This window comes from Bos taurus, chromosome 12 (assembly GCF_002263795.3).
Source record: "Bos taurus isolate L1 Dominette 01449 registration number 42190680 breed Hereford chromosome 12, ARS-UCD2.0, whole genome shotgun sequence".
Lineage (NCBI taxonomy): Eukaryota > Metazoa > Chordata > Mammalia > Artiodactyla > Bovidae > Bos > Bos taurus.
The window spans coordinates 78,325,060-78,350,004 of record NC_037339.1 but is presented as its reverse complement, the minus strand read 5'-3'; the positions used below and the strand labels follow the sequence as shown (position 1 = coordinate 78,350,004).

At 40.2% G+C, this 24,945-nt stretch overlaps 1 protein-coding gene across 1 annotated transcript in view; it reads left to right on the top strand.

The window, feature by feature from the left end:
- The window catches only part of FGF14 (fibroblast growth factor 14), a 637,636-nt gene that overhangs the window by 415,004 nt on the left and 197,687 nt on the right, over nucleotides 1-24,945 (top strand). The gene's annotated exons all lie outside the window — the stretch shown is intronic.

Below are 24,945 nucleotides of genomic sequence, written 5' to 3'. Positions count from 1 at the left end.
CATCAAGCTGTCCTGGAGCTAAGATTCTGGTAGAGGGAAAAGGAAAATAATTAATAAAAAGATGAATCAATACGTTTAAGCACTAAAAGTTGCTGTGAAAAAGAATCAAAGCAGGGGAAAGAGAAGAGAATGACACAGAGGGTTGAAATACACGGTGGTCAGGACTAGCGTCCCAGAGACCTAAGGGAAGTGAGGGTGTGAGAGATGCAGGTATCCTGGGGAGGAACGTTGCAAGAAGCGGCAGGTCCCTGGAGTAATTGCCTCCTGGGTGTGTTTGAGGAGGCAGGGAGACCAGTGTGCTGGGAGCAGAGGTGGGATTAGGAGGCTATTAGGAGAAGAGATTGGGTTTCCCTGGTGGCTTAAATGGTGAAGAATCTGCCTCCAACGCAGAAGACCCAGCTTTAACCCCTGAGTCAGGAAGATCCCCTGAAGAAGGAAATGGCAACCCACTCCAGTAACCTTGCCTGGGAAATCCGGTGGACAGAGGAGCCTGGTGGGCTACAGTCCATGAGGTCGCAAAGCGTCAGACAAGACTGAACTATTCATGAACACACACAGGAGAAGAGATCACAGTAGTGGTCAGGGCAAGACTGTGGCATTTTCACCTTCAGTGGGATTGTTGCAGGATTTTTCAGAGAGGAGTGACAGCATCTGAATTTTGTTTTCAAAGAAAGAAGATAGTATGTGGAGGTCAGGTTGTAGCCTGGAGTTAGGGTCGTAGCTAGGGATTTTTACAGTAATCTGAGCCGAAGGTGATAATGCCTTGGACTGAGGCTGTGGCAGTTGAAGTGATGGGAAGTGATTAAGTCCTAGACGTGTCATGAAGGTAAAGTCGATGATTTCCTAACAGATGGAGGTGGGGGCAGGGACACGGCTGCAAAATTAATTTCTTAACCTTGAAATTGGATTTTTCTCTGCTCTGTCTCCTGTGTGCACACGGATCAGTCACTAAGAACTCCGGATGTGACCCTGGGCTTCAGTTGGAGTTGAGAGTCTTCTGATTCCTTGCAGATTTTGCAGGAATGGTAAAAATGGCAGAGCTGAATAAATAGCTGTTTTGACAAAACTTTGGAGAAAATGGGAAGCTGGCATACTATTTTATCCTACTTTTAAATATGTAAGCTGCATTAAAGTCCCTGTGCTTTTTCAGCTTATAGTTTGAGTAATTTTTTTTATTATGAACTGAATAGTAATAACTTGTTTGAGAATCTATGCACAGCATCTTACAGGATGTCATTTGCAGCTGCAAAAAAAGGGGCCAGAGATAAAGATGAAAAACATGTATTTTCAGGTTTCTTTATCTGAGCCATGGATTTTTTTCAACAAAGAAAAGCTATTTCCCTGGTAGATATTCTCACACCATGAAGGACAGCGCTAATGCATTAGCAATATGTCATCTATGATTAATGCTGATGACTCAGTGAAACACAGCAAGATACTGAAATAATGGGATTTTCGGCATTTTATAAATGCAATCATTGTAACACATGGTCCATGGGATATTTTTATGAGTGTGTTAATTTTTTTTTATTTCCAGAAGTTATTTAACATGAGAATGGGTTCTGTGAAAAGAATACAGCACACAGATAAATATAACTCTTCTTTTTCTAAATATTAATCACATGCACACATGGGAATTTGATCAATTTCCTTAATTTAAAGCTAACTTTAAAATTGTTAGTATTTTGGAACATCCCTCCATAGCTTAAGCATCCACTCAAGGTTGATCCTTTTAGAAAATAATAGAAGTAACCTGATGATCTGCTTATACAGAAACTAGAAAAACTCTTTTCTAAAGCAAATATCTGAAATGATTTTGTTGTGCTGCAAACCTTGAATTTGTGATCAATTCTTCAGTTCTGATATGCTCATGACAAGTAGAATGACTTATTGATGGTGTTTTTGTAAAATTTTATTTGCATTTTAATTATTTGTCTTTCCCAATCAGTAAAATAAGATTTTAATCTGTAGGTCAACTGAGGCCTATAAAAATTTATATTTAAAAAATATTTTTGTGCTTTTCTTATTATAGATTACTAGATTTTATGATGCTGTCCTCATAGATGTAATATTTTCACAACTTGGGCATGTTTTTCCACACAATACAACCTTTCTTAAATTTTTATTAACATGTCTTCTATGCAATTTAGTTGTCACATTTGTTCTAAAATTTCTGTATGTATTTTTGGGCAATACAGATCTTGATGGCCTGCATAGGCCCCCTCTCATGAAAGTGCTACATTTTACAGAAATTGGTGATTCTGGTAGACTTATAAGGTAGGTTAGGTTTAGTTAAATAATAATTAAATAATGTAGAATTAAATAAACCCTTTTCAACTACTCTTAAAAACTGCAGTTGGAAATGAGTTTTAGTAAAATCCATTTTATTCATTTTTGCCCCAATGACTTTCAAAGAATAGTAATCCCATGAGATTTCTCCTTGTTACCAAAGACAGTAGAAATCCTAAACTAGACAGATGGAAAAAAATTTTTTTAACTTGCTTTATCTATATTTTTCAATGTTAATGGTGACAACAGATGATAGATTGAATTCAGCTTGGTTCCTAGAAAAGTTATGGCTGCAAAATGGCTTATAGATGCAATTTTCTTTTGCACCTTTTCTGTGTGAAATACTTATGTGAAAGACACAAAGCTGGAAAGCATCACAAAGTCAAGCTTGGGATGTATTTCCCAGGCCTTCTATGATATCAGTATACAGGGCAGCCGTAGTTTGGAGGGCCTGTTACTTTACATGCATCATCCTGTTGAATTCCTGTGACATGAGGGTATATTCCCATGAGGATGTATTATCTCTGTTATATGGATGAATAGGCAGGCTAAAAGAGAAGCTACGTGATTTATCTGAGTTCATGGGAAGAAGAAGTGGCAATAATAAGTGAATTCAGGTGTCTCTGACTCCAGAGTGTAGACGACCCACTGTGACCAAGCAGTGAACCCAGATCATCAGGAAAGGCCATCTCCTCCACAGCCACCTGCCATCAAGCTCTCGTCTCATGGAGAACCCAGCTGGTGAGCCTTTGCACACCCTTGGGGAACAGGTGCATAAAGGCAAGGCTCAATTTTTATCCAAGCACAAGTCTTGGTCTTATTTTTCGGGTAACTGATGTCTGCCCAGAAATGACTTTAGCATGTGTCTGGGTTTGAATCTTTTGAAATATTTCTCCTATCAATTTTGCCTCAGGGACACCTGCAGACAACACGAGGGTCAGCCCCTTGGGTCCTCAAGAAAATGTATTCCAGCAAATGAGGAATCTACTGGCAGGAAAACTGTAAACTGACCACAGAAAAGTACAGTTAATCGGGCCTGCTATTCCTCTTTTATGGGATGGATCCAGGGCTAACAATCAAAGACTCAAAAATGTTTTCTTACCCTTTTGTGGGGGGGTTGGTGGATTCACTACTGATTGTATTATCTCATCATTCCTAATAAGAATCATACTTAATTTAAAATGTTTTTTGTCTTTTAATGCTTTAATTTTATTAGTGAAAGTGATTCAGTTATACATATACATGTATTCACTCTTTTTAGGTTCTTTTCTCATATAGCTTACCACAGAATATTGGGTAGAGTTCTCTATGTTATACATCCTTGTTGCTTATTTAGCCTATATATAGTATTCATCCAAAACTCCTGATTTATCCCTCCTCCTCTCCACCCCATGTTTCCCCTTTGGTAACCAAGTTTGTTTTCATTATCTATAAATCTGCTTCTGTTTTGTAAATGAATTCATTTGTATCTTTTTTTTAAATTAGATTCCACATGTGAGTGATAATCATATGGCATTTGTCTTCACTGGTCTAACTTACTTCACTCAATATTACTATCTCTAGGTCTATCAATGTTGTTGCAAATGGCATTATTTCATTCTTTTTCATGGCTGAGTAGTACTTCACTGTATATATGTACCACAACTTCTTTATCCATTCTTCTGTGGATGGATACTTAGGTTACTTCCGTGTCTTGGCTATTGTAAATAGTGCTGCAGTGAACACTGGAGTGCATATATCCTTTTGAATTACGTTTTTCTCCAGATACATACCCAGGAGTAGAATTGCTGGATCATATGGTAGTCCTATTTTAAGTTTTTTAAGAAACCTCCATACGGTTCTCCATAGTGAAGTGAAAGTCACTCAGTAATGTCTGATTCTTTGCAACCCCATGGATTATACAGTCCATGGAATTCTCCAGGCCAGAATACTGGAGTGGGTAGCCTTTCCCTTCTCCAGGGGATCTTTCCAACCGAAGGATCGAACCCAGGTCTCCTGTATTGCAGGTGGATTCTTTACCAGCTGAGCCACAAGGAAAACCCAAAAACACTGGAGTGGGTAGCCTATTCCTTCTCCAGGAGATCTTCCCGACTTAGGAATTGAACCTGGGTCTCCTGCAATGCAAGCAGATTCTTTGCCAGCTGAGCTATGAGGGAAGCCCACTGTTCTCCATACTATTAACTATTTAAATGTAGTTTTCAGTTAGTGTTTGAGAACTGCCCAGAGTTCAAACAAATAATGACACATTATTGGAAATATTTTAGCTGTAAAATGATGTTGCAATGATAGTTCAGTTTTGAGTGGAATCTTTTATAATTCTGGTATATGCATATTGAATTAACCCTGGTGCATAGGTTAATTGCTTTAACAGGAATACTAAATGATGGTGCTGGTCCAGAGGGATATGGGAATACCAATGATTCTGGGTAGAACGTAGCTGCACAAAAGTTTGTCTACATTCTAACAAGTTAGTTCTCAAAGATTCTTTACCTGGTCATTTGTTTACCACTCCAAAGAGCCACTGCACAACTACTCATATCAAATGTTGGCAGGACTCAGTTAATATGCTTTCATGTTTGCATCTAGATTGCTTCTATCCATAATTTTTAGGTTAGAAATTTCACACAGAAGTGTCTACATAACATTATCGCATCTGAGCAAGTCAGGTATATCCCGTCTCTTAGGTAATATGAGTTTGGACAGGAAAACATTCTTTCTAGTTTGTTCCATCTGCTTGCTAGAAGACTGACTTTGGTAAAGCAGTTTAAAAGCCTTCTGAAGATTTACCCAAAATAGGATAGTTAAATCAGGCAATAAGACAGGTTTAATTTTTCCAGTTTTTCTTTCTGTTCTCTGGGATAGAGCTGGCCAGCTATATTCATCTATATTCATAGTGTATCTCTAGTAACATGAGTAATAGGGCTTTTTGTCTCTCTAACACATTCCTTAGGTTTCTCTGAGATGTAGCATGTCTAGCTCCCAAATATGTTTAAAATGCAAATTTCACTTTTAGATAATGTATGAATTGTTGTGATCTATTTGTTAGAGAACATCCTACAAGTTAGACATCCATATAAAAGAGGCTGCCTTTTGATTCATCACTTTGCAGGACAGCAAGATGTATACATTCTTATTTTAGCATATTGCAGTATTCAAAGTCTTGTTGGAAATTTTCTTTATAATGCTATCTTACACTGTAGCACAATTTTGAAGATTTCATAGTGCCAAACCTTCCTTAATATTTCGAGGATGAATTTAATTTTGAAAACAAATCCTTTTAGATTAAAACCTGTTGTGCAAAATGGAGATACAATTTGGAATCTGTGTATTAATTAGAAATATATATTTGATGTGTTTTGTAACTGTGATAGAGCAAAATTATATCAAATAAGAATTGGAATTAGAATTGTTAGATTAATTTGTTTCTGTTTTTTTTTTTTTAACCACAATTATTGCTAGCAACACTTCTCACAAGGGTTCTCTTCGAATGTCAAACTTTATGGTCACCCTACTAATTGGTAAAATTAGAGAAATATGGTGTTTAGTACCCATCCTTTGGGCTTCCTAGTTGGCTCAGAGGTAAAGAATCTGCCTGCCAATGCAGGAGACACAGGTTCGATCCCTGGACTGGGAAAATCCCCTGGAGAAGGAAATGGCAACCCATTCCAGTATTCTTGCCAGGAGAATCTTCTGGACAGAGGAGCCTGGTGGGTTACAGTCCATGGGGTCACAAAAGAGTTGGATACAACTTCACTTACTCACACACACACACACACACTGGACACTAAGAAGGCTTGTCTATACCTGAGGCCATTCTGTCTCCTTCCCAACCACCTTTTCTTTCCTGAGATTCCCCAACTAACATGTAGAACTAACTATGGTAGCTAAGTCTTCGGAACTCAAGGTGGATTCCCCCAAAGGTTGGCATTACTAACTTGGCCTGATGCCTTTCACCAGCCCCCCTCTTGCTACTGTTGCTAATGGAAAGGCCAGTTTCTCTGTTCTTCTTGGCATACTTGGCCAAGAGTCAGAGGACTTTGTCTTTCTTTTAAGGAGCTTCCTAATTTTCAATGGACCCCTAAACACCCTACCTTGAAATAATCTTAAGAATCAGTGGATCATATCCCCTCTTGCCAACCTAGTATAACTTTGAGTTTACCTTTTTCATTGTATAGCAGTGTTCTCTCCTATGGTTTTCATCCTCTGATTTTTCTAAAACCTACAGTCCTCACTTTACTACAGCATTGATTAGACCCCAGCTGAATTCTCCATCTCTGTCACTTGTCCTGAATAGGTTTGTTTCCAAACCGTTTTTGTCCACCTCATTTCTTCTTAATCTTGCCCTGTGCTGTGAAACTCAGATGTAACATTAAGGTTTACATGTTGATGCGTTTTACCCCACTGCTGGCAGGCTGGCACTGACAGAGGAGTTTTCTGCACACAATGACTTGATCCATTGCAACACATGTATTTGAATATTTTGGAATCCATATGGATGTTTTTGAGAAAATAGTCACTTCTTCCAAAGCTCTGAAATTTCTAGACAAATCAAATATGAACTCACATGTGGAAATTATTCCCTTACCCACTGCTTTCCAATAGCAATTTTATTAAAATCATTATGATGTTCCAGTTTAAATTTTATCATTTTCTCCACTTTTAATAGACTCCTTTTACATTCTCACAGAAGCAGGGATTTTCAACAGGACTCCTATAATAGAAAACCTTTGCATGTCTTTGAGCTCTGTTGTTTTTTTTTTTTTTTTTGTCATTTTTGTTCTAATGAGTAATATAAAACTAACCCTTAAATCCACAGAAGTCAAAATAAATATAATAGTCTTTATGTATATGTTTTCCTTCGGTAACTTGAAGTATTAGAAACAATTACCTTGCCTTTTTGCAATTTTAGTTAATTAACCAGACTTCATTGCATATTTATCTGTTTAGGAACAACAGGTTGTTTTTTTCCCCTGGAGAATGCCAGAAGTAATGAGCTGGCGTTACTTGCAGATAATTAATCCTTTCATTCTTTATAAATAGTAGCAATAACACTGTTGAGTCTTGGCGCTTCTATCTAACATAAAGTCTATTGCTTGACTTAGGACTGACGATGGGCAGCTGCTTTCTCTGCAGCCAACAATTAAATGTTGACTGATAGCTGAGATGGGAATATGGAAGTCTCTATGCTTCTTCCAATGCTTATTCTAGTTCCACTTTGCCCTCTGCTTGCAGGAAATGGCTCTGCATTGTCATCCGAGTGGGTTTCCATAATGTTCTTTCCTTTTCTTTTTTGGTATCTCCTGTTCATCACTGGGGCTTCCCAGGTGTGGCTAGTGCTAAAGAACTCGCCTGCAGTGCAGACAGACATAAGAGACATGGGTTCAGTTCTCAGATCGGGAAGATCCCCTGGAAGAGGGCATGACAACCCACTCCAGTATTCTTGACTGGAGAATCCCATGGACAGAGGAGCCTGGCAGGCTACAGTCCATGGGGTTGCGCAGAATCGGACACGACTGAAGTGACTGAGCTCATATGCAAGTTATCATTAACCAGTTTTGTGTAAAGCTGTATTCTTTTTTATTCCATGGGATGCACTAACTTTAATTGTGACAATAGAAATGAGAGACCCTCCCCTTAGCCTTCAACCTATTTCATATTTGTCTTTATCTGATTCCTTTTGTTTTTCCTCTTTCTATGTCAATTTCAAGCCTTCCCATCATACTCTAACCTTTAGCTTACAAGGTTGTGAGATGGGAAAAACAGTTTCGATTTTGGATCCACAGAGAACTGGATGCAAATCACAGAGCGCTGGGGATAATTACTTAAACTCTCTGTGCTCATTTTTCTCTTCTGTAAGTTAGAGCTAGTAATGCCTATTTTGAAATTTTTTTTTAACGGAATCCAGGGAGATAGATTGGAGAAGGCAATGGCACCCCACTCCAGTACTCTTGCCTGGAAAATCCCATGGACGGAGGAGCCTGGTAGGCTGCAGTCCATGGGGTCGCTAAGAGTTGGACACGACTGAGCAACTTAACTTTCACTTTTCACTTTCATGCATTGGAGAAGGACATGGCAACCCACTCCACTGTTCTTGCCTGGAGAATCCCAGGGACAGGGGAGCCTGGTGGGCTGCCGTCTATGGGGTCGCACAGAGTCGGACATGACTGAAGCGACTTAGCAATAGCAGCAGGGAGATAGATGAGCTATAAGATCTGTCTTACTAAGTAAATTCAATACAGTTTCACTCCTTCCCCTTTGTGGAATCAAGAAAAGAGTGAAATTGCAGTAAACAGTCTCCGTAAATGTTAGTCCTATTTTCTAATTAATTTCTTTACCAAATCCGTGTGGTGCTTAGTTAAGTGCTATAAGCACTTTACGCATATTCTTTTATTCTCATAACTACCTCAAGAAATAGGTCTTGTTTTTTTCCCCACTTTTATACTCAAGGAAACTGAACCACAGAGCAGTTACCCATCTCACTGAGGGCCATACAGCTAGTCATTGTTCTCACGGGATTTGCACTGGGAGGCCTGACCAAGGAGGCTGTGGTCGTGACCATACCCCTAATTTCTGGCCATGCCTTCTCTTTATTCTCTGCTCAAACAATAGGGTTTATGGTGACAAGTTTCCTTAAAGGAAGTTGGCCCATGGTTGCTACTTTGGCTCCTGGTCCTCTTTATTCTCTGCTCTGCTGCTTCTGTATAGATTCCAACACACACTGGCCATCCCTCCAGGAAAGTCTCTACAGGACTTTGTGGCAGGGGTGATATGATGTGTAGCTGAAGCTGGCCTTTGGGGGGCGAGGGGGAGTGAATTATCACCTTCAAGGGAGGACTCCTCCATTAGGGGTACTGGCTTGCTTCTGGAACTGCAGGAGCCCTTAGCGACCTGACAGAGGTAATTTATTCAACAGAGATCCTCTGAAAGTAGATCTGACATTTCACTAGAATCATCATTGCTTTTTGCAAATGCCTAATGAGTTCAGATGGTGTTATCAGCCTAATAATTTAAGAGGTACATCCTAATCAGGTTTTGTACTTCTCCTATATTAAGGCTTAAAAAGTCCATTTGGGCTTTCAGTTTTTTTAAATTTAGTTTTAAAAACATCCCTTTGTTTTTTTGCCACATATGCAAATGACCTCATTTTTTTTTCAAAGAAAAATATAGTTTGCTTTTGCCTTTTAAAACATTGGGAAAATGTCTTTGATAGCAGTGTTTTCTGAATGATGTTTAGTGATACTTCTGGCTCCATGAATTCTGATTAAAATCAGAAACTAGGTTGGGACTTCAGTTCTACTATGCAGATGAGGCAGAGACAATTAAAGAGTGTGATTATAGTAGGATAGAAATGTCAAGAAAATGCCACATCAAATATCCTTGTTCTATACAGATTACAGGTAATGTAAGATTATCTGTAAGCAGGAACTTCATTAGCCAGATAAGGACAGTGAGGGGGTTTTGCTTTGAAAATACATGTCTATTAAAAGAGGAGATTTGTCTATTGCAAATGGAAATTTTCACCCAACAGACTAATGTAAACCCATGAGAAAGCACCCCCATTTTGGTTAACATGTTTGAGTCTCCCTCTTTTGCAGGAGGAGTGAGTGGAGGGTTAGCGATGGAGCCCCAGAAATATAATGTAATTATAGCAAAAACTGCCTTAGCTGATTGGTCTTTCAAATGGAGATTTTAGTTCGCTAGCATTTTCTTTTCTGTCAGGAAAATGAGATTCTAGTTTTTCCACATTGGGAACGGGGTTGTTGTACATGACTGAAGTTTCCAGCCAGCTGATATTTAGCCAATCTTACGATCTGATAAGTATATAAGTTGAAGAAAGCTCAAATTGGCTTATACAAAATTGGAATTTATTAGTTTACATAAAGTGCGGCTGTGACTCGGTGACCCTATGGTGAACTGTGGGACATATATTGTTTTGTGATTTTTGTTTGTATGTTTTCTCCAATCTGCCTTCTGTGATGTTGGTTCTGTCCCAAGGCTAGTTCAGTTTACACTTGCAGGATTGATGTCCACATTCCTGGAATCACCTACTTCCTTGTCCAGTTGAAACAGAGAAAGTGTCACATTAAAAAAAGGAAAGAGTCGGACACGATTGAGTGACTGAGCACACACCCACGCATGCACTGACACTCAGTGGGAAATCTCTTATTCCTCTTTTGGGCCTGGATGTACATTCAGTCAACAGAAACATGTTAAATACTTTATAGTATATTGCTTGGGTTTCTGGCTTGTATCCTGAGTCATTTCGGTTGTATCCAACTCTGTGCAGCCCCAGGGACTATAGCCCAACAGACTCCTCTGTCCATGGGATTCTCCAGGCAAGAGTACTGGAGTGGCTTGCCATGCCCTCCTCCAGGGGATCTTCCCCGACCCAGGGATTGAACCTGCATCTCTTATGTCTCCTGCAGTGGCAGGCAGATTCTTTACCACCAGTGCCACCTGGCTTGAGAATTATAAATGACAAATGTGTTTGTGGTTTTATTTACTGTTTTTTTTTTTTTTTTCACTACCCACGGGATTGTTTTTTAACTACTGAGTCAGAACGAGTTTATTATCAGGGCTGCCCTGGATGGCAGTTCAGGGTCTGAAATGCATGACTCCAGGAGGGGTTATTCTCATAGAAGATGATGGGAATTATGCCCCCCTCACAGCTCAGTTGGTAAAAAATCCACCTGCAATGCAGGATACCCTGGTTTGATTCCTGGGTCAGGAAGATCCGCTGGACAAGGGATAGGCTACCCACTCCAGTATTCTTGGGCTTCCCTGATAGCTCAGTTGGTAAAGAATCCACCTGCAGTGCAGGAGACCTGGGTTCCATCCCTGGGTTGGGAAGATCCCCTGGAGGAGGGAACAGCTACCCACTCCAGTATTCTGGCCTGGAGAATTCCATGGACTATACAGTTCCATGGGGTCACAGAGAGTCAGACACAAATGAGCAACTTTCATTTTCAGTGCCCCCTGGAGTTGTGCCATGTTGCAACTCTTTCAGATAGATAAGGGATATCATTTTCAGGTAATGGATAGTTTAAAATATTGTCAGGCAGCACTGCAGTGTCATATGTGGACTCCCCAGTCATTAAAACTAGTTTATGTTCATGAACTTCAAATGACTGGTGTGTTCAATTGCAATCTCATAGGAGAAGTATGCTGCACAGGCAACTTTAGAGTCAGATGTTTGTGGGGAGTTCTGGCTCTACCACTGGCTAGCTGTGTGACCTTAAGCAAGTTACTTTACCTTTCTGAGCCTCAAGAGCCTCATCATCAAGCTAGAGAAAAGAATACCTAACTCTTAAAAAAAAAAAAAAATCTTTGAAAAGGAATGCCTAACTCTGAAAGTTCTTTTGAAGATGAGGAACTATCTATGAGTCCCAAGGGTGGGCCCAAAGAGTGAACGTTCAATTGGTAACTATTCTGCTACTCTGAGAACTGGACAGGCATTAACTTATTTATATCTATTCCCTTTGTCTAAGGATAAATGTTATTGTCTTGTGGCTAAATAGCAGAATCTACAACAAATCAAGATGGATTAATAAGACACATAATTTCTTAACCAGCCTGTAGGGTTGTCAATAGCATTCAATGATTATAATAAATGATATTGATTGAGTTTTTAAAAATATTGATAAAAATAAAATTTCAGACCTTTAAAGGGATAGGTGAGAAAGTTAAGTGTGCAGTAATTAGCAAATGAATTGAATAGCGGCCACCACAAAATCAAGACTTCTGTATCAACTATAAAAGAGAGAGTAAGATAACTACCGCAGCAAAGGAGACTATCTCGATGCCAATCTACATTATTTCATAGAGAAGTATCTTTGTGAATGATGTTAACATTTCCTTTGAAAGAATGGCTATATTTTACTTAAAAGTATTAGAAGGTTTCTATGACTACGACCTCTGGAGGAAGAGGATAATTTTTTTAAACATGCATGTGTATTATTCAGTTCACATTATGTACCAAACCAGCTGGTCAAATGCTTTCTCAAGAACTTTAAAAACAGAAGTAAAGAAAGTAAAATTAAGTACACTTGTGGGATGTATCCCATCAGCTAGAGATCGTATGTCCATGAAAGGTGAAGATAGTTTTAAAGGCAGAGAAACTACAGTGCTAAGGGTCATTTGCCCAACCCACCTCGCAAATCAACGTTTCTGATAATACGTATCAGATCTCCAGTTCACAGTTTTCTGTAGCAAAGCTTACGCACCAAAGCTGCTGTTTCTCCATAGAGTTGAATATTTCCTCAAGCAAAAGAATCCCTATGCCATTATTCTTGCATTTGGTTTACTTCCCTCAAAGTAAAACACTCCAAAAATCTTTGAAAGAAAGACTTTCTCAATAAGATTGCAATGAGTAATGAGGGTGAAAGAATTTCTTTTTCTTCTAGAAGTGTGGAAAAGAGAAAGCCAGATTACATGACCTCTCAGGGCACTTTTACTCCTAAATATTTTGAATGGTGGCTCAGACAGTGAACAGTCTTCCTGCAGTACAGGAGGGCTTGGTTTGATCTCTGGGTGGGAGGATCCCCTGGAGGAGGGCATGGCAACCACTCCAGTGTGCTTGCCTGGAAAATTTCAGGGACAGAGAAGCCTGGTGGGCTGTAGTCCTTGGGGTCACAAAGAGTCAGGCATGACTGAACGACTATCACTTTCATTTTGAATTTAGAGAAGAATTTGAAGGGAGTCAATGCTGTAGATAAAGAGAGTACACTGTGGTTTCTGAGTTCTGCCTTTCTTCTGCTGAAATATCGCTGCCTAGGGCAAAAAGAGCCCTGAAATTAGTTGCCTGTTTTAACATAACTAAACAGCAAGCCCTCTGCATTTGTTTTAATATTTCCAGCTGCTCTAATAGTTTCGATGGCTTTGAAACAGACTAAGTCTGGTAGCTGTTCACTGTTCAGGGAGCCTCATCAATATCTACTGTTGAGTCAACAAGTTCCTTTGATGTTGAGGGTGCAGGTGGAAGAAAGATGGAAGAAATCTACATGCTGTGCTCACAGACGAACACTCAGATCCCCACGGAAAGCAGGCTTTTATTGGAAGCATATAATCTTATATTCACCTGATATTGTGTTCGGTCTGATTCATCAGGGATTTATACTGGAAGCTTAAAATAACATTGATAGAGGAGAGCTCTTCTCTTTCCCGTCCCTTGGGTTACTCTGTATTAAATTCCCATTTGGGACCCCTAGCTCCATGGAAAATGTGAGGGCATGCCCTGCTACATAGAATGCACACTTGAATGTATCTGATGCACTAAACTGTTTCAAATGTTAATGTATCTGCTGCAGTATACATCACTGACTTGGTTTCATAGGAGAAGCCACTTTATACCAGAAAATAACTTTCTTGTTAGACCCTCTCAGCAAAACATCACTCCTCCCAGCCTAAAAGTGCTGTGTAGCTCTAAAAACACTTGACTGAACCAGAATTTGATTTTGCCTAGAGAATTTCTATGTGCCCCATTAAGTACCTGGAGACATCACTGAGAAAAGTATAAAATCATGGTCCTGTGATTTTTCTCATCTAGGATTCTAGTATCTGCATATGTGATTGATCCCCAGTCTTTAAATGTCACTTAGAGGGTCCTCTTGGCAGATAGAATCACAGGAATACCTCAAAAATGTCTTTGCACGAAGGGCCATATGCAAAGTGCGAGATGCGGGGTGTAAGGGGTGGGGGTTACTTTCAAAAATATCCTGGGAACATGTTGCCTTGATGAAATGTTTTCTGAATGTGCTGAAGATAGAGACAGAAAGAAAGCACTTGAGTTCAAGGTCTACATCTCCCAAGTATGGTTCCTGTGAGAGCTGACAAATAGTATCTTTTTTGGGAGCCTCCACTGGACTTGAAAATACGAGATCCAAATCTGGCCCCCTGAGGACTGATAGCCAGTGGAGCCAATTAGAAAAAGCTGTTATATAGTACTTATTTTGACTAGAACAAAAGACAGTCAAGGGAGATTCAGAGATTGTCATGAGGCAAATAATAAAACCGGAAGAAAGAGCACCCATAACAATGACTGTATTAATAACATGATGAATAATGAAAAAAAAAAAGAACGTTCTGTCTTGGCCCTTTGAGGTCACTCTGTCAGGATGTGGGGGGTTTTGTGCTAGGACAAAGGAACGGCCTTCCTGGAAACCCCCTGCTTCACCCCCAGTCATCACAACTCTCCGCTTTTTTCTCCTATTACCTAATTAGATGCGGCTTTGTTCCTCTGGGCAGAAAATCCTTCATATAAAAACTAACATAAAGCAAAATTTAAAATAGATGGACATATGCCAGTTTTGAGTTTAATTGAGGGTGAAAATAGTCATAAAAAGCCATGGGGACTTTGTGCAATGGCATAAGTAAGGAAGAGGGGGTCCCACCAGCCGATTGCATAGGATCTCCAAAGGACCCATCTGAACTCCTGTTCCTTTGCTGGCAAAGGATATTCACAAAGCGCCAGAGACCATCCGAGGCAGTGGTCTGACCAAATGAGGGCAGCCAGAAACACTGACAGTACCATTGCTTATCCTTCAGTCAGTCACAGGGTCAGATAAATGTGTTATTTATTAATTTACCAATACTTTATAAGTGCAACCTAGGAGCTGAGTATTGGATAAAGGTAGTTTAAAAAGGCCTACACGATCCATCTGTTTATGAAGGAGGATCCACGAATGTCCCCAAACATGGAGCCTATTGGCCAAATGTCCCCCATCCTCTCTTTCATCAACAGTTCTTACCCCTGTCAGCTGGTGAGTTCTATGATAACTGGGTATGTCCTCCTCTTTTTTCTTGACCAAAGTTATCCTCCGTTTAAAGTATGGATGGGCATCAACGAGCCGTTAGAAATCCATTTCCTGAAAGTACCTCCCCGCCACTGCTTTCAAATGCCCAGCTCTGTTCGGCTCAAACAGTGCTCACATCATAAACAGTCTGCTAATTGGATGAATGAATAAAAGAATGAATGAATGGTTAAAGAATGAATGAGATAAGAGAAGAAGGAACAGGGGGAACTTCATTTCACAGCTCCATGCTCTGACTTTCTAACTTTGAAAAAGTGAAAGTAAAGTCGCTCAGTCATGTCCGACTCTTTGCGACCCTATGGACTGTAGCCCACCAGGCTCCTCCACGGAATTTTCTAGGCAAGAGTACTGGAGTGGGTTGCCATTTTCTTCTCCAGGAGATCTTCCCAACCCAGGGATCGAACCCGGATCTCCTGAATTGCAGGCAGACAGATGCTTTACTGTCTGAGCCACCAGGGAATCTTTAGGGCATTTTTAAACATAAAGGACTAGACCTCTTAAGCTATGGGGACTTCATCAATATTTTCCTTGTAGATCTTTAAAATAAAAATGTGTGCAATAGCTGTTAGAAGAAAACAGTATTTTGTACATCCAACAGTTAAAATATTATATTCCAGTTTGGTAGATTGGGAAAAATATTTGAAGAGATATTTTTCAGACTTCTTGTCAGATTTATGACAACCCTCCTCATAAATTAGGGATAGCCATTACATCATAACTTCACCTTTATTCACTTATAACTCATTTCTGAAGATAAACAACATTTATCTATTTATTGCTGCACTTTCACTTGTTTGAAATTGGTTGTAATATGTAATCAATTAGAGTTTCCCCTCCAAGTCATCAATCTTAACTAATAAAAGGTAGACAGTCGTTTTAAAAAATATCTTAACATGTTGGCCCCGAGTCACAAACTCTTAGTCTGGTCATTGATGCAGTGACTCATCTACAGCACAATCATAGTTGCTGTTCAGTTGCTCAGTCGTGTCCGACTCTTTGTAACCCCATGGACTGCAGCACGCCAGGCTCCCCTGACCTTCACTATCTCCCAGAGTTTGCTCAAACTCATGTCCATTGAGGTGCTGATGCCATCCAACCATCTCAGCCTCTAATCGTAGGTGAGCTCCAAATTCAGAAAAAATGGTTCTCTCCTGTCACCAGTGTGCTCAGGCCTCACCCCATCTTATCCCAAGAGTATTAATTTATCAGCTTCTTCTTCTAAACAGGCAGCAGGTATCTATTTGGCCCTTCCTGTATCTAAGGCATGTGATAGATTCTGTAGAGAATTCAAAAGCGCTACAAAGACGTCATCAACAAGAAGTGGTATCACCCCAAAGGTGGCATAACAAGAAGCTGAACACAGATGCATAACAATTCCATGCCCAGGGTCTTCAAAGGAACAACCTTAATTTAGAAGAAGCTATGAAAGGAGAGCATCTAAAGAACAGATTTGCTTACTTAGTGACTTCTAGCGTTTCCATTGTTTTCCTTGCTGTGTGCGTTATTCACAAGAAAGAGTAAGTTCCTCCCACACAACATAAAAGTTCACACCACATGACCTTGAAATGATGATGCTTTGCCTGTACTGCAGAAACTGATACTGGCACACAGTTAAACCTTAACGTAGTCAGAGGGGAAGCATTATGAAAATAGGCAAGGAAAACATAGAGCAGGGACTCTCAAACGTGATGTGTTTGAGGTTTAACTGAGTAATTAACAATGCGTTTGGGATGTCCCTGGTCCTCCAGTGGTTAAGAATCTCCATGTCAATGCAGGGGACATGGGTTCGATCCTTAGCCAGGGAAGACCCCACATGCTGTGGAGCAACTAAACCTGTGCCCCATGATTATCGAGCCTGTGCTCCCCAACAAAGAGAAACCCATGAGGGGTGGCCACCCACTTACCGCAACTGAGGAAGACCTGGGCATGGCAGCAGGGACCCAGCACAGCCAAAAATAAATTTAAAATAAGTTAATGAGTAATTTAGAATAAATAAACAGAATGGTAATTTTACAAATATATCCGTTTAGACATTCCAATGCAACAGAAGAGGCTGCTCCATCCTCAGACACTGGGTGATTCAGTAGGTCTGAGGTGAACACAGAAGACATGAGCTTAAGGTTTGTGCTGTGTGACTTTGACTCAGGAAGCCCAGGGCCACACACAGAGATGCTCTGTTAGAGAAAATACCTAATGAATGTTACATAAGTGCTAGATGTGTGCTCCTTTCAAAGAACTAAGTATTACAGATAGCATTGTGTTGACGCTTGGTGTTCTTAATCAGAGACTGGGTTAGTTAGCTATTAATTCGAGTTTAAGCAGACTAACCAAACTCTTACATTTCTAGAAGAAGTAATTTTCTCAAGCATTGCTTTAAGCTTCTTTTCTCTTTTATATTTTTTAAATTAAAAAAAATGTATATTATTTAAAGTTATATTTAATAAGTTTTCTCTTTCCAGCTTTGTTATAAACACATAATATATGTCATTTTAAGGCATACAAGCTAATGATTTGGTGCGCATGTATGTTACAAAATGATTACTACAATAAGGTTGGTTAATGCCACCCTCACCTGACATAATTGCCGTTGTTTGTGTGTTGGGGGTGGGGCGTGGCGGGGTGGTAAGCTTTAAGATCTATTCTCCTGCTCCAGCAATCCCACTTCTGGAAATGCGTCCATAGGAAATGATAGGATTCTCTCAAAGCAATGTCTATCCTCCCATGTTCCCTGCAGCATTATTCACCACACTGGAGCTATAGAAACAACACAAGACTGTGGATCGATAAATGGATAAAAATAGAGGGTCTGTATCCACAGTGGAATATTATTCAGCCTTACAAAGAAGGAACTCCTGCCACTTATGACAGCATAGATGAACCTGGATGGCATTCTGCGAAGGGGCGTAAGCAGAAAGACAAATACTGCATAGGATCATTTATATGTGAAATCTAAAAACAAACCAAAAAAAATCCTAAAAACAAAGTCCAAGTCATAGACACAGAGAGTAGGAAAATAGTTGCCAAGGGCTGGAGTGGAGGGTGTTAAATACAGAGAGGTTGGCAAAGGGGTACAAACTTTCAATGATTAAAAAAAAAAGAATAAGATCCGAGGACCTAATTTATAAATATGATGACTAGAGTAGATAACACTGTACTATATAACTGAAATTTATTAGGAGAATAAAACTTAAATATTCTCACCAAAAAAAACAAAAGGGCAAATGTGAGGTGATGATTGTGTTTCATTAACTCAGTGAAGAGAAGTCCTTTCACAGTGTATCAGTTCAGGCAGTTCAGTTCACTCGCTCAGTCGTGTCTGACTCTGCAACCCCATGAATCGCAGCACGCCAGGCCTCCCTGTCCATCACCAACTCCCGGAGTTCACTCAGACTCATGTCCATCGAGTCAGTGATGCCATCCAACCGTCTCATCCTCTGTCGTCCCCTTCTCCTCCTGCCTTAAATCTTTCCCAGCATCAGGGTCTTTTCCAAGGAGTCAGTTCTTCACATCAGGTGGCCACAGTATTGGAGGTTCAGCTTCAGCATCAGTCCTTCCAATGAACATTCACTGTGTATACATATGCCAAATCACCGAGTTGTGGGCTTTAAATATCTTACATTTTTTTCAAGATGTATTTATTTATTTTTGGTTCTACTGGATCTCCATTGCACTGCATTTCTCTAGGTGTCTATAAGGGCTAGTCCTCATTGCGGTGCACAGGCTCTTCACTGTGAAAAGAGACTTTTCACTCCGTCTCTTGTTGTGGAGCACAGGTTCTAGGCGTGCGGACCTCAGTGTTGTGGCCCCCGGGCTCTAGAGCGCTGGCTCCGCAGTTGTGGCAGGGGCTTTGTAAGCGCCACAGCGTGTGGGATCTTCCCAGACTAAGGATCTGCCACCTTCATTGACAGGCAGATCCTTAACCACTGACCACCAGGGAAGCCCCATATCTGACAGTTTTAATGATCAATCACACCTCAATAAACCTGGGGGAAAGAAAAGGTCTACTTTCGTAACAACTTCTGCTTCACCTCTTGCTTTCTTTGCCCAAAAAGGAGAACTAGTTATCCATTTACTTTTGTACCTCATTTACAAAAAGCAAAACTAATTTTGAAATGAGACAAGCTAGACACAGTATCCAGGGGATATTGATTCATAGCTCCTTTGTTGAGATTTTGTTTTGCATCACAACTTCATCTCTAAATGCAAATTTAAGTCCCTGGAAGGAAACACTGGGAAATGAGGGCCCTCCTTGGGGTTCAGTATCTTCTTTGTAGCTTGGAAACCATCTGTGCTCATGAAGCAGATTCTTGATTATATTCCTACATGTTATCTTGATTATCTTGACTATATTGATTACATTTAGCTATGGTCTCATTAGTCTCACAATTAAATGTGTCACTGTAGCAAGAGTTTAATTTTCAACATCTAAAATGAGATAATAAAATATATAAGAGAGAGAGAAGGGAAGGAAAGAGAAAAGGAACAAGGAACAAGACCATAGGAAAAATATTTTATCTCTTTTTTTCTCCTTCACTGGGAGCATCTGAGCAGCTCTACCAATGACTGTTACTAGATTATGGACAACTTATTTTCTCATTCTTAATTTCCTTTATCTATGCAGTAGCATAATAATTTACGGTTTGCATGCCTATTTTAAAGATAAAAATGTTTAATGCATAAAATATCATCCCATGTTTAACATAGTAGGTACCTCATAAACGTTGATGGGATTTAATTAAATACACTGTATCAAATTCATGAAGCACAAGCTATTGGACAAAGTGGAGCAGTTTTATTAATATAATAAAACTGTAGTAGATGATATATTGGTCATTGTCAAATATTTAATAGGTGACTCAAAGAAATTTAATATGACATGTTAATATTATTCTCTTTTTGGTGTTAAGAAATGTAAAGAGGAACCAGAGAGGATGAGTATAGTCTGGATGATTAAGGCTATTATTGACAACAATAGTAATAAATGAATTGAGGTGATGTTATACCTTACAGCTGTAAGGGCAGGTCACATACTTAGTAGCTGAATTCCAAATTGAAAGTCTTATTAAAATCTTTGTTATTATTTGAGGATTGTCAAATTACATATTGGTGAAATCTGGAGGCTTGATATAGATGGGATGGAAATCCAACAAGCTTGAGCATTCATAAAAAGATGATTAAATGCTGAAATTCATCTCTTTGAACAAACAGGATATACTCATCTTCTTGGGAAATATAAATTGAGTCTGATTCTTCTCCTCCATTCCTTAATGTTTCCAGTTTCCTAGATCCTGTTGAATAGATACAGGCAGTGATTTGCTTATCAACATAATTACTGACACTGTTCAATTTGGAGATTATAATTGGGTACTAGGAAGACTGAGAAAATGGAATTACATTTTTTTCTCTTCCTGTTACACTACCATAGTCTGTACTTAGACATCCCTCAGTCTCTTCTTAGGCTGTCAAATGTCTTAACTTGTACTGTAAGAAGACCTCTTTACTAGTCTAACTATGTTCTACAGCATGCCTCTGATTATAGTAACATGATTATTTGGCCACAAACCTTGGACAGTTTTGCATTTTTTCTTAATGAAGAGTAATGGTCTGAGCCTTAACTATAAAGTCTTCTGTAATACGATCTTAAATCTGATTAGCCTACTATACTCTTTTCTTTGCATCACGTTTTCTTTTCTTTTTCTTTTTGTCAAAAACCTATGCTGTTGCTCCAGCTATTCTCTTTAGATGGAATCTTCATTCTTCACTCTCATTTTAACTGTATTATTTTACTGAAGTGTAGTTGATTTACAATGTTGTGTTAGTTTCTGCCGTCCAGCAAAGTGGTTCAGTGGTTCAGTGCTGGATCCTGTGGAAACTCAATTTTGAGTGTTTTGAGGAAACTCCATATTCATTTCTCCAAAGGGGTGATGCCACTTTACATTCCCACCAACGATGTCGGAGGGTTCTCCTCTCTCCACCCCCTCTTGGGGATTTGTTATGTGTATAGTCGGAGGGTTCTCCTCTCTCCACCCCCTCTTGGGGATTTGTTATATGTATATTTTTTAATGATGGCCATTCTGACCAAAGTAAGGAGGTACCTTATTGTAGTTTTGATTTGTGTTTCTCTAATAATTGTGATTTTGAACATTTTTTCATGTGCCTGTGGACCATCTGTATGTCTTGGATAGATATGTTTTACATATTGAAAATTTGCTCAGCTTTCAAAGTGGAGCTCAACTTCTGTCTCCTATGTAGCATCTGTGAACATTCCAGTCAGGAATAACCCCTTTCTCTTCCTGCTATCATGCCATGTAAGCCACCATTTTCTTTTTGCTATGCAGATCTATTCTCCCATTAGCTTAAAAACTCCTTACAGCAAGAACTATGTCTAGTTAATCTCATAATCGAACACTTTTTAAAGGTTGAATTGGACATTCAAAAACAAAGCCTGCTGAGAACAAAGACATTGCTTAACTAGCTTTTCCTTTTGAACTACAGGGTATTTTGAGGTTGTGGCTGAATAAAGAGATATTACTAAGAGGCTGAGTCCTGTGATCCTAAGTTTCTTGACGTTACTGGGTTGACAGTTATTCAAATTTTAATTGAGTATTTCTCAAGCACCTCACTCTAGGTGTAGAGTTTACAGATAAGACTTTAAAATCAGTAAAGGACATGCTTTTGATCACTAAGAACTCCACTAACAGAGAAGATGAAAATGGCACAGATCAACACCAGTTACTACAATATTCCTGTTCCTGGAGTTCCCAACTTAAGTTTCTCTAAGGACAGCTAGATGACATTATAATAATTATTATATAATATTTGGGCTTCCTTGGTGACTCAGTGGCAAAGAATCTGCCTGCCAATGCAGGAGATGCAGATTCAATCCCTAGGTCAGGAAGATCCCCTGGAGGAGGAAATGGCAACCCACTCCAGTATTCTTGCCTGGGAAATCCTGTGGACTGAGGCGCCTGGCGGGCTACAGTCAGTGAGGTCACAAAAGAACTGAGCAAGAAGCAGTGACTAAACTACAGTGTTATGTTATATTTATTGTTGTTTGGTCACTTAGTCGTGTCCAGCTCTTTTGTGACTTCATGGGCTGTAACCCTCCAGGCTCCTCTGTCCGTGGGATTTCCCAGGCAGGAATACTGGTGGGTTGCCATGTCCTTCTCCAATATTATGTTATGGTATATATAATAATATAATGTTGCTATGCCTAGAAAATACCTAAGTATGTCAAGATGTATTCCACTATAAGTAACTTAATGAGGATGTGACTTTAAAAAAAAATAATTGGAATGTCTGAAGGGAGATCAAACTATAGGCTTGTTCAGTGGCTTCATCAGTGACTTAGAAACTCAGCTTTTCCTGCCCTTCTTGAATGCCTCGTAGACACAAGATGACTTCTAGAGCTGCAGGCGGTGGTTTAGTTGCTAAGTCGTGTCCGACTCTTGCGGCCCATGGACTGTAGCCCACCAGGCTCCTCTGTCCATGGGATTCTCCAGGCAAGAATACTGGAGTGGGTTCCATTTCCTTCTCCAGGGCATCTTCCCAATCCATGACTCAAACCTGGGTCTCCTGCACTGCAGGCAGATTCTTTACCAAATGAGCTACAAGGGAAGCCCAGAGCTGCAGGAATCTCTGTCTTATACCAAAGTCCCAAAGAAAAAGGAAGGGGCTAGGCCAAATGGGTAGGAAAACACAAAAATCTGCCTTAGCACCTCTCACACCACACCCCTTCCTCCCCACAAGAAGACTTCCCTTTACAGCTCATGGGCCAGGAACTGGTATCACAGCTGCACACTTCTCCAAGGAAATCTGGGGAAATGAGTTTCTAGAAAACGGATGCAGAAATAGAGTCACAGACGTGGAGAACAAATGTGTGAACACCAAGCGGGGGACAAGGGCTTGGAATGAATTGAGAGATCGAGATTGACATATAGACACTATTGATGTACTATGTATAAAATAGGTAACTAATGAGAACCAATTGCATGGCTCGGGGAACTCTACTCAGTGCTCTGTGGAGACCAAAATGGGAAGGAAATCCAAAAAAGAGGGGACATATGTATATGTATAGGTGACTCACTTTGCTGTACAGCAGAAACTAACACAATGTTGTAAAGCCACTGTACAGAAATAAAAGTTAATTAAAAAAAAAAAAAAAGCACGTGGTCTAGTCACAGTTGGTTCAGAGCAACTGTGATTCACTCTTTGGGGTGGAGCAGGTCACCATGGTGAACACAGTCAGGATTTATTTGACAAAAATGGGTGGGATGCCATCTGGTGAGAACTTACTATTTCCCACACCAAGCAATTAAAAATCTTTTGCTAACTCTTATCTAGGTTCTTTGAGATACTTAAACATCTTTCTGAGTGCAATTTTAGGCGTTTGGGGAATTGCATGAGCTTTTTAAAATCTCCGTGGCACAGTCACTAAAGGGCAGGCATTGTTAAGAACCAGTGTGCCTTTACTCGGCCTCCTAGGGGGCGCTAAAGAGCCCTCCTGCCAATGCAGGAGACATGAGACATGGGATCAGACCCTGGGCTGGAAAGATCCCTTGGAGGAGGGCATGGCAACCCCCTCTAGTATTCTCGCCTGGAGAATCCCCATGGCCAGAGGAGCCTGGTGGGCTAAGTCCATAGGGTTGCAAAGAGTCGGACCCTACTGAAGCGACTTAGCAGGCACACATGTGCCTTACTGAATTTCCTTTCTTTTTACTTTTTCAGTTCAGTTCAGTTCAGTTGCTCAGTCATGTCCGACTCTTTGTGACCCCATGAATCGCAGCACACCAGGCCTCTCTGTCCATCACCAACTCCCAGAGTTCACTCAAACTCACATCCATCGAGTCAGTGATGCCATCCAGCCATCTCATCCTCTGTCGTCCCCTTTTCCTCCTGCCCCCAATCCTTCCTCGCATCAGAGTCTTTTCCAATGGGTCAACTCTTCGAATGAGGTGGCCAAAGTACTGGAGTTTCAGCTTCAGCATCATTCCTTCCAAAGAGATCCCAGGGCTGATCTCCTTCAGAATGGACTGGTTGGATCTCCTTGCAGTCCAAGGGACTCTCAAGAGTCTTCTCCAACACCACAGTTTTGCTTTTTAGCACTTACCAAATTGAGTGTTTAAAAATAGCATTCACTTGCTAAATAGCATCAGTGGCCCCAAAGAGCTGCTAATGTCTACAGTCCCTCCAGTTTCTGCTGACGTGCAATTGAGGAGCTGTGTGTGTGTGTGTGTGTGTGAGTGTGCTCAGTCATGTCTGCCTCTTTGCCACCATGGATTGTAGCCTACCAGGCTCCTCTGTCCATGGGGATTTTCCAGGCAAAAATACTGGAATGGGTAGCCATTTTCTCTTTGTGGGGATCTTCCCAACCCAGGGATCAAACCCATGTCTCCTGCATTGCAGGCAGATTCTTTAGCACTGAGCCACTGGGGAGCAGACTGGCATGGGGGAAGAGTAGCAAAGAAAATTTGCAGATACATAGAGCTGCCAGCTAGTACTCATTGAAGTGTGTCATCACAGAAGCTCATATTGGGCAGTGATGACAACAGGCAATAGCTCAGAGATCTGGTTACGAGAAAAGTTTCCTGGAAGAGGAAAGTGTTGGGGCATCTTCTCAGTTACGGATAGAATTCAGTCTCAATATGAGAGCCATGGGCCATTTCAGAGGGGAAAGCTGAGGCACAGAAATAGTCATCTAATGTAAGACAGTGAAACCCTGATGAGGTAGGAAAATGCCAGTCTTGTGTCCTTCGTATAAAGTATAATTTCTGTAACAAAACCCCCAAACCCCAAAACACACACAAAAGGAAAAGGAAATCTATCTTGTCTCTTTCATGTCTCTTCA